A 5,828-nucleotide genomic window follows, 5' to 3' on the forward strand; every position below is an offset into this window, starting at 1 on the left:
CTTCTTGGCACATTCAGCCTTGCATATCCAGTAAACCTTCGTCCTTGATTCTTCTTTGATGGGGCATCATACTCTTGTTCTGTCTTTCACTTCTTATTGCTAGTGGGTTCATTGTTTACCACCGTCTTCTTCATGCTTTCCTCCACCTTGATTTATTTTACGGCCCTATCTTGGAGCTGTAACATGCTTTCAAGGGGCGCTTAGCTAGTAATATTTTGAAAAACTCATCTTTGGTCCCTTGCTGCAGGGCTATCATAGCTACCATGTCATCAATATTCGGGACCTTCATAGCTTCCTGTTTTGGTCCCTTGCTGCAGGGCTATCATAGCTACATTTTGAAGAACTAGTTTTTTTTAATTTTGTCTAACGATCGAACCATGCAGATGTCAATATCGATATGATATAAACTATATTTACGAAAAATTTTATAAAGAGAAATTAAAAAGATTTTTCACCATTATATAATTTAAATATTTTTAACAGAAATTTAATTCGATTAATTTTTGGCAAATGGCGCCTAAAATGACATGAAAATATTGAAAGTGCCGCTTCACCCATAAGCCGGTGTTATGGATAAAAAACTAAGGTTACTATTTGATGTATTTATTGCTAAGGTTCGGGAGCTGAAGGCCTTTAATGGCTGCTCTCATGTTTCGTAGCTTAACTCTTCCTTTACGAGATGCCTACGTATCTCTGTGAATTAGAGAATCAAGCCAAAAAATGTAGTTCTGATTTGTGGGGTGAGACCCCTTATGTAGATGTTGGTGGTCCTTGAATCGGACTTGGTATAGGAGACTTGGTAATCAAGTCTCTGAATTAGAATGGACTTTGGAGTCCTAAATAGTAGGAAACTGATTCCTTATCCTTCTAGGTCCCTTAGAGGCTAATCTGCAAGGATTTATGTCCTTATTGGGACTCTTTAGCTGATTTTTCCCTTATTAATTAATTATGAAATTAATTAATATTCAGGGTTTTTGGGCCTTCTTTGTTCCATCAGGCCTGATCTAGTCCATCAGGCCTGATCAATGTGTTAACCTTTTTGGTCTGAATGCCATACATCTTCTTATTGGGCATATCAACCCAAATCATGTATAATTACTGTAATATTTAATTACACAATCAAAATTTATTTATCCCTATCATTTGCCCCCCAACTTTTGGGAAACCGTATAAGATTTCGCCAAAGTTAAGTTCGTTCATTCCCTTTCAGGGTATCGTTTTGCGTAAAGTGTGGAGCGACCTACATGTTTACAACGATTTGCCTTGTATGTGGCTTCATGGTCGTTTAAAAACTTCCATTTCTATTTTCTTTCCTTCTCCCTATTTTTAGAAATTTTCTGGTATTTTTCAGGAATTTCCCCTTTTTTCTGAGATTTTTCCAAATTTTCTGCAATTTTTCACAAATATTCTCAAATTTTCAGCCCTTTTTCGACCAGGATCTTAGTCGAAATTTCGACCTGGATCCTAGTCAAATTTTGGGCCAGCTTTCCAATTCCGGTCGAAGGATTTCGACTAGGATCCACGACCTGGATTTCGACCAGGATCCTAGTCGAACCTTCGACCTGGATTTTGGTCGAAAACTTGTGTCTTTCTTTGCTTCCTGGTCGTTAAGTTTCGATTAGGATTCACGACCTGGATTTCGACCAGGATCCTAGTCGAACCTTCGACCCGGATTTTGGTCGAAAACTTGTGTTTTTCTTTGCTTCCTGGTCGTTAGGTTTCGACTAAGATTCACGACCTGGATTTCGACCAGGATCCTGGTCGAACCTTCGACCCGAATTTTGGTCGAAAACTTGTGTTTTTCTTTGCTTCCTGGTCGTTAGGTTTCGACTAGGATTCACGACCTGGATTTCGACCAGGGTCCTACTCGAACCTTCGACCTGGATTTTAGTTTAGGTTTCTGCACTTATTCTTGAAAAATATTATGCTTGATTTAGGAATTCGAACTCAATCATGGTCTGGCTTTCGACCTCAATCCTGGTCTATTATACCCTGTTCGAAAGAATTCGAACAGAATTCACGACCGGGATTTTGACCTCAATCCTGGTCTTATTGGGCCTCCTTCTCATTTAATTTGGATTGGGCCTTGTTTGGGCCATATCTTCTTTAGGGCTTTGATTTGGTCCGTGTATTTTTCTAAATCCTAATTGGATTTGGGCCTTCTATTTTTCCAAATCTTAATTTGATTTGGGCCTTCTATTTTTCCAAATCCTAAGTGGATTTGGGCCTTCTATTTTTCCAAATCTTAACTGGATTTGGGCCTTCTATTTTTCCAAATCTTAATTGGATTTGGGCCTTCTATTTTTCCAAATCCTAATTGGATTTGGGCCTTCTATTTTTCCAAATCCTAATTGGACTAGGGCCTCGTATTGGGCCTCATTCATGTTAATCTGGGCTTTAATATATTAAAACACCTTCTTTAGAATTCTCTAGAATTTTCGAGAATTTTTATTTATTTTCTTTGGAATTCCTTGGAGTATTCTTGAACGTTCCATTTTTGGGCTTTCTTCTTTGGGCCTTTATCTTTACTGGGCTTTTTGTCCCTTCAACTTCACTTTTTCTCCTATATAAAGTAGTGAATAGAGTCTATTGCTCCTCACTTTCTCATTTCTAAATTCTCGTTCTTTTTTCTTCTGTTAAGAATCTAAGAGAAATAAAAGTAGGTCGGAGTATTTTGAGCCCCAAAGCCTTTTTTTAGGAGCATTACTTCAGGTAACACTTCTCCCATTTTGTTCTTGTGCTTGTTTTTGCATAGTTTGCGTTTAAAATTGTCTCCTTATGTGCCCTTTTTTCAGATGGCTGATAAGAAAATGACTCGTTTGGCCAAAATGAATGTGGCCAGAAAGTCCAATGAATTCCCCATTTTGTCAAGGTACACTTCCTTAATTGATATGATCAAGACCCGAGGGGACGAGTACCCGTCAGATGCGCATCTAGACGCGCACGACCATATCAGTGCCTTGCGGGATCCAAAGGAGCTGGACAAGTTGAGTGGTTGTTTCAAAATCAAGGATCCTTTCAAGCCAGTTCTTGCAGGTCCGGCCGACAGAACCTGTCAGTGGAGGAAAGACGCACTATGCATCTACAGGGATACTCTAAGGGCAGGTATTAGACTCCCCTTTCACCCATTCATCCCTGTTTTGCTAGCTGATGTGGGCATCAGCCCTTGCCAACTCCCTCCTAACTCTTGGAGGTTGATTCCGTACTATCTGTCGCAATGCGCCAAGCACAATGTCCCTACCTCTGTTGCTATTTTTAGAAAGATTTTCCAGTTCAATAACAGTCTTGACAAGAATCTGGGGTGGGTTTCTTTAAACCAGCGCTTAACCGTTCCCCACATAGTGAACGGGAAGTCCATCCCTGACAACAATTTGGGGTGGAAGAAAGATTTTCTGTTCGTCGTTTGGGAGGGTGGCGATTGGGGCACCCTATTTCGCTCGTCTTTTGGGCTAGCCGTAGATGGGAGCCCTAATGATATAGTTTTGTCTGAGGAGGAGACTAGAGCTTTCAACCTCCTTACTCAAGATAATGGGACATCCCATTCTTGGGATCTTATCAAGGAGACCGTTCTTGTAGAACACAGTCTTTCTCCCGTCCCTAAGAAGAGTATGTTTCCTTCATTCTCTAGTTGTCTTCGTTTCTTCCATTTTCTACTTTGCTAATTTCTCAACTCACTTATCGTGTTTTGTTGCAGTGGCTGAGAAGATTGAGGAGGCTATAAAGCCTAAAGACCTGGAAACGACCAGGATGAAGCGTGCTGGAAAGGTCTTCAAAGACCCGCGCCTTGGGGATCGTTTCCCGGAGTTCCTACTCCAGGCAAAGGAACCAGGCGAGGAAGGCCCCAGCCAAGTTTTGAAAGAGATATGTTCTAAGTCCAATCATGTATGAGGATTTAGGAATAACTTTTATGTAATCTGTTTTGATTTTATTGATATTAATAAAAGGCTTCTTTTGTTTATATTGCGGGCTCTATCTATTTAAGTGTTTAAATAAGATATACCACAGTTTAGAGTAAAGCTTTTTCTGGATTGTGATGAGATCATAATAATGAGACCTAAAAGATGATAACTCTAAACTTAAATAGTTCCTGGTCATAGGATTACTAACTGGTAATTAATAATCCGCAAAGATCGGTACATATTATGCTTGCTTCATTATGAAGGATGTCTGTTCTCATAGACATTTGTGTGGTGATACTATAGCTAGTATGTAGGTGCTTATTATAGAATAAGTTCACTGAACATGACTCACATAGCTGAACAACTAATGGAGTTCACTCACATGTCAGCAGTTGTTCATATAGTGATAGTTGTACAAGTATCCTTAGACTTGAGGTCATCATAGTCATCTTGTGTATACTGAACTATACTTTGGTTTAGTTCTTAGTCTCAAGGGACAATTATAAGGGTTCTACTGGGTATAGGAATTTGTACACGAAGATAGTGTATGATCAATAAAGGATCTACCCCTTCCAGTGTAGGAAGAGAATGTTCAATGCTGATCCACTTATGTTAGTTCAGGAATCTCTGGCCAGAGTGAATGAAATTAGAAAGGAGTTTCTAATTTACATTAAATAGAACTAAGCATAGTGAATGGGAAAGTAAGTGATTAAATAAGATAGGCTTGACACAAGTTCCATGCCTTGTATTTAATCGTGATATTGCAGGGTAGAAGGAATTAATTGTACGGTAACTACTCACTGAATAGGTTCTTGGTATTCTAAGCAGTGAATTCGTATTATCCGGATAGTCGCGATATGCTGAGAAGTATCCCTCATGATGTAGAATAAATATGATTAATTAATTAATCATATTTAATGAATTAGAATTTGTATAAATAATGATAAAATAGTTTTATTATTATTTATTTCTACTACCGGCTTAATATTGAACCTACAGGGTCACACCATAAAAGAGAATGATTTAATGGTGGAGGAATTAATTAATAATGGCTGATAATTATTTATTTATGAAATAAATAATTAATTGGAAATTTTAATAATTGATTAAATGAGATTTAATTGATTATAAATTAATTAAGAAAAGGTTCTTAATTTTATTAATTAAGAATTTAATTTTTGGAAATTAAATCAAGTGAGAATTATTTCTAAAGAGTTTAGAAAAAGGATTAATAATTAAAAGGTGTTTTAATTATTAGTGAGAATAATAAAGGGTTAATAATAATAATATTTTATGGGAAAATTTTCAGCTGAAAATTTTGCCTATAAATATACTATTATAAACCCTATTTTTGCCTCAACCAAAAAGATTTACAAAACCCTAATTCTCTCCATCTCCTCCTCCTTCATTACATCGTTTTCTTGGTGGATACCGGTGGAGTGCTTCACACTTGAGGAGCAGCTGCTAAGGATCTCCGTTCATCATTTTTGGATCTCCATTAAAGACCTCCATCTTTGCATTAACGTAAAGCTTCTTAAGGTAAACATACTGAACTACGAATTAAATATTATTTTTCGCATCGATCCTGTGGAGGGTTTCATTTTTTTTAAGATTTAAATTTACGTTTTCGCTGCGTTTATGTGCTAAAAACCCTCAAGTTTTACGTACCAAACAAAAACCAGGGTCTTTCTTCCAACCTGCTTGGGGAATCCGGGGCAAGGATTCGATTGTTGGCAACACAGCGCTTGCCAAGGAATGGTCTATGCATTCCATTTCCCCGGTTGACTATCAAGACTTTGTCCTTCAACAGGACTTGGAGGCTAACGAGCTTTTCGGAGCTCAGGCTTTGGCGACGGTACATCTTTTTCCTTTGCCATTCATAGTTTTTTGCCTTTCTGATTTTTCCTATTTCTTACTTTTGTTGTGTAT

The sequence above is a fragment of the Apium graveolens genome, chromosome 4 (genome assembly GCF_009905375.1).
Source record: "Apium graveolens cultivar Ventura chromosome 4, ASM990537v1, whole genome shotgun sequence".
Classification (NCBI taxonomy): Eukaryota; Viridiplantae; Streptophyta; class Magnoliopsida; order Apiales; family Apiaceae; genus Apium; species Apium graveolens.